This window comes from Rhagoletis zephyria, unplaced genomic scaffold, assembly GCF_001687245.7.
Source record: "Rhagoletis zephyria isolate East Lansing unplaced genomic scaffold, Rhagoletis_zephyria_1.1 Rzeph_scaffold_00765, whole genome shotgun sequence".
NCBI classification, from domain to species: domain Eukaryota; kingdom Metazoa; phylum Arthropoda; class Insecta; order Diptera; family Tephritidae; genus Rhagoletis; species Rhagoletis zephyria.
This window is the reverse complement of record NW_016157849.1, coordinates 93746-109946: the sequence shown is the minus strand read 5'-3', so window position 1 is coordinate 109946 and position 16201 is coordinate 93746. Positions and strand designations below refer to the sequence as shown.

General features: G+C 32.9%; 1 protein-coding gene and 1 long non-coding RNA gene across 3 annotated transcripts in view; both read left to right on the top strand.

Annotated features, from left to right (window-relative positions):
* Window positions 1-16201, top strand: part of jdp (DnaJ domain-containing protein) — a 79236-nt gene that overhangs the window by 27128 nt on the left and 35907 nt on the right. The gene's annotated exons all lie outside the window — the stretch shown is intronic.
* On the top strand, window positions 1970-14261 carry LOC108361455 (uncharacterized). The gene is made up of 3 exons (XR_001847307.1): window positions 1970-2050; window positions 10486-10488; window positions 14250-14261. It is a non-coding gene; the product is annotated as an uncharacterized LOC108361455 (long non-coding RNA).

Here is a 16201-nt window from a genome sequence, read left to right as displayed (position 1 = left end):
TAGTGTACTGTGTTATTTTGTACTTGTGCATGATGTTGTGTAGTGATCTGTGTTTCAAATGATCAACATAAAAGTTCGTTATTACACTCTCATTCACATTTCCCCTATATGTATGTATTTGTGTTTCTTGTCTGATGAAATATTGTTTATACTTTGATGTTGTCTTGTTCTGGTTTATATGTATTTATATTGTAAAATACTTTTTATGTAAATTTGTATGTTTCATTCTGATAAATGTGTGTGTGTATATGTATGTACTTATGTTTAAGGGGGCGTAAACTTGTGTGACTCGTTGTTGAATGTGTGTAAAAGGGGAGCATGCGTACGTGACTCGTTGAAAATAGAAATGAACGAATAAGTTTTTCTGAATTGTGAAAATTTATATTAGAATTAGAATAAAAAGATTTGTTGAACGCAGCGGACGTGTTTTGTTAAATTACGGCATCCTACAGTAATAAATTGAATAAACCCATCAAGATGCAATTTTTCCATCGTCTTATTTTCATATTTAGTTTTGTTCTCTTTTAACTTTTAACGCAAGAAAAATTCATTACTTTTGTATGTTTTGGCCAATACAGTTTTTCATTACCTTTCATTTCGCGGCACTGCGAGTATGGTCTTGTGCTGGCTAATGCTAATATCCGTGGTAGCAAAATGTTGAGAACACAGGCCATTTTTGCCTTTCAAAATGAAGCGCTGGAAATTAAAAAAGTTTATACCGTCCTTCTTGCAATGGTATCTGGTATTTTTGCAGCTTCTGCGCAACCCATTTTTCTTTTTATAATTTTTTTTAAATCATTTTCTTTTTTCCTTTGTCGATCAAATCAGAATCAGTCGATTAATTCAGAAAAAAATTTTATTATAATTTTTAATCTGGTAGCTTGATTTTGACGATAATTTCATAATCTTAGTAAAAGTCAAATGGCTAAGATGGCTGCTAATGTCATTAAGTGACAGTACCTTCTTTTTTTCTACCATGGCCTTAGCAAGCTAATAGGTTTCGCTCCCTCCATCGCCAATATCAATCGTGTGTAGTAAATTTAGTTTTTTTAGTTATTTCTCACGTTAAATATATTATCAAATCTGCTCATGATACAAAAAAGAAGGTAGTTCCATTTAATGACTTTCGTTGTTGTTGTTAACCATTTGACTTTTAATAAAATTACAACGTTTCATTAAATTCATGCTACCTGATCACGAGCAGTAAGTATTTTTTTTTTGTTAAGAAAAAAAAATTTCATAAGTCCACTCAAAAGTGTGGAATATGATGAACCTGAAAATTAATGCATAATTTCAAAAATGGGGTTGACGAAACTAGGTTTCAGAACGCATGAAGAAAGTGATCAAAATTTTACTTATGGTAATTGCTTAGCGGAGGACGGTCTGCACAGGCCGATATCCAAGTTTTTTGGCATACATTGGAAATTTTAAATTCGAAATTTGTTGAAATAAATGACTACACACGACTAATTTTTTGCAAAATCTGAAGAGAAATTTAAAAGTAAATTTGGATCAAAATATTCAGCCCTCTCACGAATTTCATGTGAACAAATATTCCAAAAAATTATAAAGCAAAACAAAAACAATTTTTCCCAATTTGTTTTTGTTGCGCATGTTAAATTATGGGAACAATTTATTCACATGGAATTGGCGATTATAAAAAGGTTTTATTTGGAAAGAACATTCTTTCGTATTACATTTTTATATCGCAAGATTGTATTCAAAATAAGAAAATTAAAAAAAAAAACAATATAATGCTCTCGTGATATTCATTAATAAAAAGAACAATTCCGCTGAACTCTCCTTTAACATTACACACTTTATATGTTTTTAATAAAAAAAGGTGCGAACCACATAAGTAAAAGAATTACGAGGTACTGATAATGATTTTTGATTTGAAATAGTATTAAATTGGTATAAACTTCAATTTATTGATTTAATATTATCAAAGTGGCAAGGCCGTTGAGAATACTCACAATTTATGAAACTTCAAAAAATTATATTATTATCTGTCAAAAGTGGTTTATTGAAACTACTTACCTTTTTTTTTGTATCATGATTCTGCTTATAAAAATGTACATGCAAAAAATTACTCTAGGAGTGGCTGGGGAGCGATGCTTAAAGCACCGCGTGATAGCCAAGTTGGGCTAGCGTTGGCCATCGGGTGAGGTAGGTGTCAAGCATAGGAGCGTAGGACCCTTGTGAGGAGCCAAGCTAGGTTAGCGATAACCCTGGTACTAACAATGAATCTGCAGGAAAAGTTTTTGAATACATTAATGCGGAAATATATATTTACTAGAAAAACACAGAAAACAAAAGTTGTGACGATGTTTTATAATTTTGGGAGAGCTAAAGATTTTGCACTTCTTAGAAGCTTTCCAAGGCAAATTTTACACATACCAGCTAGTTCAGCAACCATTGAAACTGTTTTTTCTGTGTTAGGCTGAATTCTAGAAGAAAGACGTAAACGACTGCTTCGTGATAACCTCGACAAAATTTTATTTCTAAACAAAAATATGAGCTAGTCATTTTAAAATTACATTGTGGTTGTTCACGCTTGCCTGGTTATTAGGTTAATGGTTGAAAATAATTTTTCGGTAGTGCATTTCGTTGTTGTACAACAATGAAATACACCAAAGAAAAATTATTTTTAACCAGATAACCTGACAACCAGGCAAGCGTGAACAACCACACTGAATGAATACAGATGTGAATTCTTTTCTATATTCGTAACACGTATTATTATTATTACGCAAATGGCGCGACCTTTATTTTCTGGATCGTGGGTGTAAATGCGGTATACATAAAAGCAGTTTTGTTAGTAAAAGATTTTTCCATGTGTGCATTTCAGAACAAAGTCATCCCGAATTTTTCGGCGTTTAAAATTACTGAAATAAATTACTACTCTCTTTCACTTGTCGACCGTGAAAAACCGGTTGCAGACGGTCTGAAAAGACTCGATAAGAGCAAGTCGATTGATTTACATAAATCATATACATAGTAGATCTCTCACTAGCTGAATCAACATTTTGGCGACATACGAAGGGACCAAACGAATGTGAGATTCACCTTGTCTAAAACTTTCTTTGGCTTCGAAAAGTTCTTCCGGTTTGATCAGAGCTTAATCAGGCATGGAATATTCTCGTTGTATTTTCGTACTGTTAAACAGATTTGAAGTGATGTGCAATGTCTAACAAAATGTACATACTAACATTTTTTCCTCAAATTAGGTACAATTTGACCAATTTTTCTCAAAATAGGTACAATTAAATTTAATTCCCCATCGCTGTGCCTAACGGTAAATTATGTTTCCATGTCTACGAATACATACTTTCTTCTGTTCACTCACTCTTCACTCCCATAAGCACAAGCGCGCAATCAAGAATGTCTGTCTCATTAAATCAAAATTTACCAGCTCGTGGCAATGCAGAGCACAGTGGGAAACTTTAAACTGATTTGGTAAATTTTTTTCCGAATTGAACTCTTTTTTAACACATGGAAATTATTTTAAGAAAGGTTTTATAGCCTCGAATAAGAAAAATTATATTTATCGGCATAGAGTGAAAGTCGAAAAATATTTCTTCTGTTAAAAAAAATCCGAAAAATTTCACCAAAACAGAAATAAAAATAAAAATAAAATAAAATAAAAATATGACTTACAGCTTGATGTTTTCTTTTTTTTTTAACTTTTCGAATTTCACTATGCTGATAAAAATGTATATATTTTTTTTAATTCGGGCCTGGCATTTGTTTTTTAATCCATTCCAATATTTAAAAAAAAGTAATAGATTCGGTAAAAAATTTACTTTTCATTTTTACTAGCCATTTTTGAACAAAATAAGCAGTAAATTTCCCACTGTGTAGCGGCTTCAAAATTTACGTGCATATGAAATTCTATATCTACGAGTAGTATATTATTCAAACTGTATTAGACAAAATGTTTACATTCATCTTGAATAGTGGTCGCAATTTCAGGATATCTGCAAACACAAACTGAAAGGAAATATTTTAGCTTAGCATATTCAAATTAGCCTAAATACACGCACACGCAAACTCACTTTTCAGCGGTTATCAAATTACTCGCTTGTTTAAAAGTAAAGGAAGATGATGAATAAACTTTCTACACTTTAGGTCACACTAGGTCATCTACTTTTTAGATGCGTTCCGGTGAAAGCTTTTAGCAAGTACTTGGCCTTCTTCAGTTTAGCTCTTTCGCCTTCAATTCAGTTGCTCCGATTACCCGCACTGCCTTAGTTACGCACTAATTAATCATACGACACAGTGCTTTTCAGAATTTCAAATACATACATATATGTATATGCAAATAGCCAAGTAAATGCAGCTGGCGTTATTTAAAAAAAAAATCAGAAATGTCTATCAGATTTCGCATTCCAACTTTAAGTTGACTTAGGCCGCAGGTAAAGTATTTTGCCTGCTGAATTTTTTATTTGATTAAGAATTTATGTATGCAAGTCTCCATGCTCGAGTTTTTTACAGACAGCAGACATGTTAATTAAGGCTTACAGAAGGTTCAAAGCGAAACAAATAAAAAAGGATTCGAAAGGGTACTTTCAACTAAGTTTGAGAAAAAACTTGTTTGCCATTTTCTTAAATACATATCTATGTACATACATAAATAAATACATGTATTAAATGAGATCATACATTTTTTCTTAGAGGTACTTAGATTTTCAATCTTTGTGAGGGATTTGTTATCCTTTTTCCAACATCTGCTGAGCTTACATATTTCAGTGTGATTTTATTTTTTGTTCGGCCGTTGTCGGGGTTAGAACGTTTATTTTCTTAGTTTTTTCATTTAATTAAGTGACTCGCCTTGGAATGCCTACCTACTTATATGTATTTGTGTATAAATAAAGTAGAAAAATGTATGGCAAAATTTTTTCTATTAAAGGTATTCGCTCAACATGGCATGTCAACACAACGAATAACAGTAAAGCAAAAAATTTAAAGCAAACATTAATGTCCGATTATCACTACTTGCCGATTAAACATCATTATCGACGTTTTCGACATCATGCATATAACATGTGATCGATAAATCAGTCCTTGTATTTAACCGGAGCTTCTACCTCTGATTTGTGCAAATCAGACATTGAACAACCGGCCCTAAGAGTATGGATTGAATTTATAAGTAGAAGTATTTTTAAAATGAAGACTTATTTTCGAAATATATCATCAAAAACTTACTGCTGAGGCTATGGGTAAACTGCCCAGAACATGCAACTGTGGTTGTGGTATACTAGTATGTATTATTGTGACTGTTGTAAAGGTTGAGTTGGCTTGAACTTCTATGGTAATACACTGTTTGAAATTCTAAATGCATTGAAGTAATAAAAAAGGCTGAGTCGTGGAAATACAATAGGGACGAATTTTCTTGGCAACATTTTTAGACATTTGGGAACTCCGCCACTCACACAGAAAATGTGTTTTTTAATTTTTATTTTTTTGAAGATTTAATCTTAATTTTTCATAGATTTTGGCGGCTACCCGTTTGTGTAATCAGTAGTTTATGTTATTATAAGTTATTTACATGGCATCTCTTGACTATTCCTCTCTTAATTTTCTCATATTTACATTTCTGAGCTCTTTATGGATCGTATCTATGTATATCTATAATACGCCAACGGATTTCTTTGTCCAGGTCATCAGATCCGCACCTTTTGCTCGATTTTCAGAAATGAGGTGTCCTGGAATATAGATGTGCAATAAGGTCTTAATTTTTTCAGAAAGAGTTGCCACCTTTAAAAAAAATTGTTCAAATTAATTAAAAGAATTAATTAATTATTACAATATAGATATAAATCGAAACGGTTTTAAAGTTTTTTTCCTTAACTTAACTATAGGAGGGTCGCCACCTAAAAATGTAATTCAATTTGAATTAAGGAAATTAGGTGATACAAATATATATCACCATACGAACGCCAGATAAAAGGGGTTTAAGAATGTGATAGTTTGCAAATATTTGATGAGTATTGCCACCTGCTTGAAGAGGGTTTCCACGTGTTTATAAAGTTGCATTTAAATTATTTAATAAGTTGGATGAATATTAAAAGATGGGTATCAATCGAAAAGGCTTTATTTCTTACATTTACTTAGGAGTGCTGCCACATGTCTGAAAAACCAAGTTCAACCTAATTAATCAGTTAATTGAAATATGAATCATAGAAAAAAAAAACTTAAGTCAAAAGATATGTAAGACGCTTTTAATTCCTAAATACTTTTCAAAATGATTTCCACTAGTTCGAAAAATCTGATTTATGTAGTTAACCAGTACACAAGTTTTATGAAATTTTAAAATACGAGTGCTAATTGAAAGAGATTTGTGAAAGGTTTAGTTTGAAAATAGCTTTGATTATGCTTGCCACCTTTTGGAAAAGTCATATCGATCTAACTAAGTATATATATTATGCGAGAAGGTCATTAAATATGCACCGTTCTTTCAAATTTAATAAATGAGAAGTCAAATCAAAGACATTGGCCTGTAGATGTGAGATAAAGTTTTATTTTTGTTGAATTAAGAAATGGCTGGTCGGATTTAGATGAAATATGGCACTCGGATCGCTTATAACTCTGACAAGCATTTGGAGTATTTTAAGGCTTTTGAAATTAAATTTGGGTGTTTTAATGGCATGCGGGTTCACTAGTTTAAATATATTGCAAAGTGTAATTTAGGCCAGATTGGGGTTGTGGCCACCCCTTCCATGGTTGGAGCGTCCACTGTCTCACATCCGTATATGCCCTTGTGGCCAGGAAGTCATACTAAATGGATGCTACTATAGGCTTAAAAGGAGTTAACTTATTTACATATGCACGCGAAGACTAGCAGTAGTATTTCTTCGAAATATAAAAGTGCCTAGCTATCACTGAGAATGACAATTGTCTTATTGTGGTAGTTCCTCCTATCCATCTCGCAGACTAATTGCGTGAACTACTGCCTGAAATATATTCGGGTACCTTCCCACTGGCGCATATATCCTAGCTCCGGTGCTATAGACGCCTGCTCCTAATCCCTTTGGAGTTTTCGAGCCGTCTCTATACCAGTTCAGGGTAATAATCCGAAGACAGTACAAAGTACAGAAAACTTTACCTCCCTTCCAATACTATTGTTCGCGGAATAGACGCTCTGTGAAGTGGGGCTACCGGAATCTGGGATCCTGATTTCTGATTTTTTAAATGATACGAGCTTTCCTCTGCCAAACCTTCTCTAGTGGAATTAAGTCGAGCTTATTTTGCCGCCTGCTCTACGATTAAGTGTAAAAGCTTTCCTTATTCTAAGACTTGCCAGACGATAAGCTTTCATGAGGGCCAAGCTGCCACTCCCACAGTGTCGAAAATTACGTTTTTAAGTCTCAAAATCAAATATCTCGACCATGAGAACAGATGCAATGTAAATGTAACAGTATTTTAGCGCATAACAGTTTTTCAATGCCATTTGAAGGTCGCTCAGAATAAAGAATTTCTTTGACTTCAAAAACGAAATACATAAGTAAAATTTTTGATTTTTATTTATGCTTTTTTGACATGAAAACAGCACGCAGTGAAGGTAAAATAAAACTAAAATATATATTTAGTTTCTTGTGACCCTGTAAATAGATTCATTGATGCAAAAATAGCTTTTTAAAAAGCAAAATAATTCAATATTTCCCCATCAGTACTCTTCAAAATATAATACATTCATCTAATGATTATCTGGCTACCTACCCAGGTTTCACTTGCAAAAAGCATCCATTTGCGACTCTGAGTATGGTTGTGGCTACTGGTAACACTGACTGCAGCTAAGCCTAAGGCTGTGTTACTCATGGCCGGAGTTGCCTTCTTCCAGGTGATAGGTATGGTAAGCATTTTGGTTGGACTGTTTTCAAAACATAAAGCTGATATGCGCAGTTTCTTTAAGACTTTTGGTATTTAGATTTTGAGCACTTTTCGGTATCCAGTTTGCTTGATTTGATGATTACTCCAACATTCTCAAAGCTTATCTATACATACTTAAGTTATTTTTGATCTGGAGACTGCATTGCAAAGGTCAAGTTTTCCTAAGAGTCACTCTTTTAATTACTTAACTTTTCGAACTGATGAACGCACGAGCTTCTTATTATCGATACTTTTGAAAAGGCGAATTAGAATGCACTTCGCTGCCAGTGAATGAATGTACCGAAAGTAGAGTAAACTGTAATAAAGTTTTTAACGTTTTTTTACAACTGCGAAAGCTATATCGAAAACTTTTAGCTAATAAGGAAATATGTAATTGAAAGAGTGCAATAAACTACCGCAGAAAAGTCGATATTTAGTACGTATTTATGTATAGAAAACGTTTTTTATGGCACGACATTAATTACCGATGTTAATGTGCAGTTTGAAATTTTCCATCAAGAGAACAGATATTTTTTCTTACTCGTATTTGTATCGCATTATAGAAAGCAAAACGTTAAGGGAAGTAAAAAATTACGGCATCACCTATTTGACTTTTGGTTGCTTTATGTTTTTACTAAAGATACAAAAGGTCGTGATTTTTGTGAGATGAGTTCGACTTGGCACATTGTCTAATTTTATACTGAAACCGAGATTTTTTTCCACAAAATTTTATTACATGGTATACAGAAAAGAAGGTAGTTCAATTTTCATCTTGTCGTCGCAATATTAACAACCTGACAGTTAAACAGATTGTGACATTTCATGCTATCATACCCAATAAAAAAAACAGGAGTTGCAAATGATGTCATGTGTATGTGCCTACATATATACTGATAAGCAGTAACGATATGTGGTGACTAAATTGATGTAACCATTGCCGTTTTCGCCATTTAAAACGCATTGCGTGTGATATGAAAATAATGGAAAGGAAGAAACAGGAAGATTGAAAGCTTGGGCCTAATAAAAAAATTGATGGATAGAAAAATGAAAAAAGATTTATGAAATGAGTCTTACATATTAAGAAGCTATAAAAAGGAAATACATTAGACATAAACCCAAAAACCCGCAGGGCGTGTACGTTGAGACATTCAAATAAAAGAACAACATGCAGGTTGAAGTCGTCATCTTCATGACTCATCGTCGGCGGAGAAAAGCATCATAAATTTATGTATATGCACACAAACATTTAACTACAAAGTAACTACATTAGATAATTTTTGTATGCACCGTAGATGTAACTGTGCATAGCAAAATTAAGAAAACTAGGAGTGCCAGTTAATGTCGAAATTCTACCGTTTTTCTATTTTTTAAGACTCCTGGTGAGATTTTCTAACTTAGAACGTCGTTTAACTTATGAGGTATAAATTTACTTACCGGTAAATTTCCTGCTTTGAACTTAAAACGTGACAAATTTTTTTTATATTTTTGATTAACATTTCAGTTTGTCGAAAAACTTCAATAATTTGATACATATCGATATTTCAATGTATTTCAAAAACGCTAAAATCCAATAACTCAACAAAATTCAGCTCGATAAGTTTCGATAACTCAAAAATGTATATATCACGATAACTCGATAAACTTTGGATACCTTTATAAATTTCGATAACTCGGTTAATTTTAAATGTTCCATATTTTTCGAAAGCTATCGCCAAATTTCGATAACTCCCTACAATCTGGTAACACCCATAAAAATCGATAAGCACTGATAACTCGATCAACTTACATATATAACCTCGATAGCCCGACGTAGACATTTTGAGAATTCCTAAAACTCGATAAATCGACGAATTTCTGCAAATCAATAAATGAGAACTCTATAAATAATGCTTATTCAAAAAATATCCATTATTTGATCAATGTCATTAATTCGACAAATTTCGAGAATCACATAAATTTTTTAGTTCGATAAATATCTGTATATTTGTATAACTAATTTTCTGTCTATAAATTTCAACAATTCAATAAAAGTTTAACGTTGCAATATCTCAATAAACATGGATAGCCCGATAAATTTCGAAAACTATACACTTCGGTGATTCGACAAATTTCGATAACTTGAAAACTTTCCATAGCTAAATTTTTTATTACGGAATTTATCTCGATTCTTATCGAAAAATTTGAACTAGTATTTCTAATTGATTTCATTTGCGTCTTTATCTTCAATTTTTCCTTCACTTTTTTGTCCTACTCGTTATTATTTATTTCTTCATCATCACATTTATCTTTATTACGAAGTTTAATTTCAAACACGAAACAAAATAAAATGAGAAAAACACTCAAATTGAACAGATTGCAACAACAAATATACACAAAAAAGACGATTTTGGCCGTAATTTTCAATTAACTTTGAAACCATAAAACTCTCCTCTTGTACAGAAAAATGCATTTCCAATTATGAATTTGGCTTCAGTGCAACCGCTAAGCAAGCAGTGACAAAATGTATGTTAGCGTATTAATATATAGATGGTGCTTAATGCCTTTTAAACGTAACGAAAAAAAAATTGCACTAAGGATGACACAACGCCGCAACCTTTTGTCTCCAAACAAAAGATCGTAACTAATACAAAATTCAAAATTCAGGTTTTGATTGATATGATGGATTTCATCGAATAACAACTCCCACATCTTTAAATGAAAAAAAATATTAAAAACAATTAGTCATGACTTTTTACATTTCAGTTACGTCTTTTCGCATTTCAGGTGACGATATGTTTACATTTTTCTTTTCACAAATATTGGTAATGAAAGTTAAATAAAGTTTCACTGAGCCCGCTACCAGTTTATCAAAATACCTCCAGCACAAGCTTCGTTCGTTTATTATTCTAAAATATTAACAGGAATTAGAATTTCTGGCGTAAACATGTAGCACTACACTATATGCTTATAAACCAAATAAAGTATTTTTTACTTATATACGAAAACATATATGAACATTTATTAAATGTAATACGGGAATTTATTAAAGAAACATACTTGGGCATGATTCCACGAAAGTACTTATTAATCGCTATTAAACGCTGGCACAAAATTTTAAAGCGCGCACAAAATGAAATGGTGAACAATTAGTCAAGAAACATCTTCGATGTTTTGATTTAACATCGGATTCGTAAAAACGTCGACGAACACCGATGTTTGAAGCCTTGACCAACAATGTTGCTCGATACATCGATGGTTTTTTACATCCCTAGCCCAGTGGGAAAAGTAGTAATACATTACATGCGTGATAAACAGGGAACGGATTTTTAGAACCTAAAAACCTATAAAAAAGGAAAAATAAAACAAATAAATAGGCTAGAAAAGGCAATATAAAATAGTGAAGTAGGTAGGAAAAGACACTAGAAATCGCAAAAAAGGCAAAAGAAAGCACTAAAATAAAAAAAAAACCCAAAAAGTAATCAAAAAATACAAGTATTTTATGATGTTTATTTTACAAGTAAAACGAGCAAAACTATGAATTAGTTTAATGATATGGAAAATTTGTACTTTGAAACTTAAACAATTTTCTTCTTTCGAATTTTTAACTCACAAAACTTTAATCTCCATAGTTGTAGTAACATTGAATCACAAGATGAATTTTGAAGTTTTCTGGCAGCATTTTCATTCGATTTTCTAATCTAAAACATTGAACGTTAAAAACTTTCATATTATTAGGAATAAGGGATTTTACTTGCCCTTTACAATTAAAGATAGAAAATACAAAAAGGGCTAATATCTTAAATAAGGCAAAAAGGCAACATCAAAAGTGTATATATGGAATCAAGGAAGGAGAGTACACTCTCTCTCTCTTAAGCAGAAAAAGCGAGATTTCCATAAAATCCGTTCCCGGGTGATAAATAATGTAAAGTATTTCTTATGAGTTCTAGATTCTGTTACTGTTTACTATACAATCAACATTCTAAAGTTGAATTGAATGCCACACTTTTCCTAGGGCATAGCCGTGGGAAAAATAATGCATTTTAGAATGTGAAAACGGCTGTTTTACTGATTACTATTTCGATTACTTTGCATTACATTTTCCCACTGGGAGAATACATAGAAGCAAGAAAATAAAAGCACAACCAAAAACCTTGAACGCCATTTCCGCTCTCTTCACCCCGCTTTGCAATTCTTTGTTTTACTGTAAAGTATCTGAAAGTTGATGCGTGTCTGCTCATCAAATCAACAACAGACTTTACGAATTAAATAAAAGTGAAAATATTGAGGAATATCTCCTGAGAAGCAATGATTTTAAAGTTACTTTTCTGTGGCAAGCTGAATGGCGTGGGTCTTGTAAATTGATTTTATGTAAATTTTCACTTGTCAGTCTGTCAAAGCAAAGAACAGAGCTAAAGGTAAAGCTATAAAATAAGTGATACCAATGGCGGAGTGATAATATTGCTACAAAAAGCACTCGCAAAATATTGAGATAATCAGTGCACTTGTTGATATCTACGTGCGCCATAAAATATAAACCTTATAAGGTTGCAAGCAAGATGTATTCCTTTAAAAGAAACCATAAATCTTTTGCCAGAAATTTGGTACAAAGTAAATAAGTAATCGCTTTACTGACTTTGGCTTTCGATTCGCAAATCAGAGTAGGTTAGAAAGTAGCTTGAATCCTCCATTGTTCAACATTTAATAGCAGCGTTTAATCAGAGCATTTATAAGCTTTGTTGCGGCGTATTTGCCGAAGAGATTTGGCTTTTTATTTTACCTTTTTTTAACTATGGTCTCAGTAGACTTCTAAAATCTATTACTGGATTTTTATAGTAATCATACTCTTTAGGGCGAAATTTTCATAATAAGCTGATTTTCCCGCAAAAATCTCAGATAATAGGTGCGCCTAGAAATATACAATACGAAAGACTATGAAGCCTAATGTTATATGAAGAGGTAATATTCTTTGGAAAAATTCCATAGTTTAGGCCAGTAGCCTCGCGAGGCTATGTGTGCTAAGTCTGCACACATATTTTATTATTTTACAGATTTTCGGAGGTCGATATCCGATTTCGTGAATCCATTCAAGCCAATTAATGGACTGGAACTGATAATATTTTGGTCGCCCACCGTTACATTTTGCTTAATGGATAGAGATTTAGCAGGAGGGAAAATTTGCGCCTTGATGTGGATACACAAAGTGGGGAGACTCACAGTTTTACCTCGACTTCGAACGGCGATTACATTTTTATGAGAAGTTGTTTTTCATGACAGAAATAAACTCATAGGTTTTCCATCGCTTGCCGAGGGGAACCCTCTATTAGTTTTTAGTTTAAAGTTTTTTATAGTGGTTGGAAGCTGGGCTCGAACCCAGGTCCTGCGAAATGGTATTGCGCACTTCTAACCAGTACATCACAACGGCCAACGCTGTTTTTCATGACAGAAACAAACTCATAGGTTTGCCATCGCTTACCGAGGGGAACCCTCTATAAGAAAAAAGTTTTTATATAGTGGTTGGAAACTGAGCTCGAACCCAGGTCCTGCGAAATGGTATTGCGCGCATCTAACCAGTACACCACAACGGCCAACGATTCCAAAGCCACCTTCGATTGCACGTATAGGCAGCCTTCTACACGTCTCGGTGTCTGAATTTGAGTTCCCCGCGAAATTAACAGCTGTGTAAAATGACATGGAAAAAATTAAAATTGCGAGACTCTTAATCAAATAAAAAAAAAATAATAGCCTCAACAACTGCATCATTTCTCTTCCTCTTCCAAGAAACGTGCGCAAGATAAAGCATCTGCTATCAGCCAGCAAACAGTCTGCGCGTATCCGGCGGTGATAACAAAGGAAAGGGAGGGCGATGGAATTACCAGATGAAGACATTTACTATTGGCATCAGTTGGCATGGAAAAGAAATTATTGGTGTGCTTTATTGGAGTCATCAGAAGTAAAAACAAGTCAATAGCGTTACAAGACCAACGGGGGTGGTTTTAACCTTATTTCAAGCATTTTTGATTGTATGCTCAGTTAGACTTAATTAAATAATTTAACTGTGTTGGGTAGAAATCGATAAAGCGCTTACAACGCTCTTACGCGATATAAATATATTTGCATATGTAAATGCTACTTTTTTGCATCGTATGTATCATATATGCATGAGAACGCAACAGAAAAGTAGCATCATATGCAAATACTACTTACAGTAGTTACTGATTTTCGCTGATTTCGTATTTCTCCGAATTACCGTTCTTTCGGATGTGGGCATACGATTTCAAAAATGTTCAACTATTTGCTACATATGAAGCTCTACGGCTTACATCTATGCCAAGTTTGGTAGAAAGTGTAGGAAGAAGTGGCAAACGGATCATTGTAAATATCAATTTTGAGTAAATAAGATGCAAACTACCGCAACATGGGTGGTAGGCGTGATTATTGTCCGATTTCAATACCACTCGTCCTTAGTTCAGAAAAAATACACGTAAGAGGTTACATTAGGATAGCTCAAGTTTTACTCAAGTTATGATGTGCAGAGACGCACAGTGTGGGACTAGATGAAGCTAGGTGGACAAAAGTCAATGTTAAATTTGAAACTAATAACTGTACCTTTTCACGAAAACCGATTGAAAAAGGAGCATCTTGGCGTATAAGTTACCCAGACGATATGAAAATGTTGCTCATTCGCCAAGTACGTTCGATATAAACTTTTCCATGATAAATGGTAGACCGAATATAGATCCGCCATTTTAATTTTTTAAACCCCAATTGTAAAGTTTTAAGCGAATCCAATCGATTTTGAATTTTTTTGTCCGCCATATTGGATTCGCTATTTTGAATTTTTCTAATCCGATTTCAGATATGTAATTAGCGACCCCGATACCTCGCGCATAACGAATTCTAAACAAATGCGGTAAATTTTTAATCAGCAACCCTAAAAACTTGAGAATCTGTCTTGACCTAATAACTGACAACTATTTTAACAAACTGAATGACAAATTTATTTGCATGTTTACGGACAAGCCGTTTTCTAAGGGCCGCAGCATTTACGCAATACTGAATTTTCAATTCTGCGACGTCTTGTTTGATGCATTATAAATTTACGAGTCTATCGACATGCTTACGTTATTTTTATCCCATAGAATTTAAATAAATATAATAAATATAAATAAAATCTTTTCAATATTTCCTGAGGGAGTAGTCAAGTTACTCATTGCACCACGAATTATAAATAGCATAAATTTTAAAAATTAAAACGATGAAGAAGACAAAGAAGATTAATTCGATTCATAAAACGTGAAAGACGACGGGTCCTAATTTTTTGAATAACTGGGAGTGCATCTTTTAATTGAATTTACAATTTTATGTCTTAATAAGTTCTCCATATAATCTTTATTTAAATTTAAAAAATTTCAGTTTTCTAAATTTTTCAAAATTCGTATATACATTTTTAGGTGCATATGTATGTATCTACATATTATTTTATGAATTAAATTTATTACTTTCCAAACTAGGCTTTTGTTTTTTTTTTTTTGAGAGAAAGTTTATTGAAACAAAAAGTTTTTCAATCAAGCAAGGCACATTTAATAGGTAGTAAATAGTGGTAGAGCAGCTGATTTGATTTTATTTTTTTTTCAAATTATTTGGTCTCGAAAATGTCAAATATTTCAAATTTCAACAATTTTTAATGAGCTTGAGGCCGTTTTTAATGAAAAACGTATTACATTATCAAGTTTAAATAGCACTGGAACAGCTGCGCTTCATTGTAGTTGGCTTAACAAATGACATAGTGAAAAAAAGCAACAAGAATTCACAAGGCGAACTTAGCACAGTACGTAGGCAACTGGCTCAGTCAGTGGGATCGTCGGTTCGAACCCTACTGAAAGAAGTCTGATGAGGAAATGTGGTGATTTCCGAAATAGCTATCACTTCTGCCATTTTTTCAAATTATTGCTGTTTTTCATTAAAAACGGCCTCAAGCTCAATAAAAATTGTTTAATATAGATAACAAAAAAATCTAAATTGTTAAAATCTATAATCATGTGAAACCTTTTTCCATACAAAACAAGTGATTGAATAGCAGCTTTTGGAAAGTGCGCCCAACTCAGCAGCACAACCACTGATTACTGGACAAATTTATTAAGAAAGAAAGTTGCAACAATTTTTTTTTTCAATAAATTTTTTTTTTGTATATCGCATAGCACACTTTGATTTGGAAAAAAAATCAGAACAGTTTTTGATACTTTCGATACCAGAAGTAACAACAAAATACACGCAAATGTTGTTTTTGCTTTAATGCTCCTACCTGTTTGATATTCCTTGGATATAAGGCATTTTAGAATATAAAAGAAAA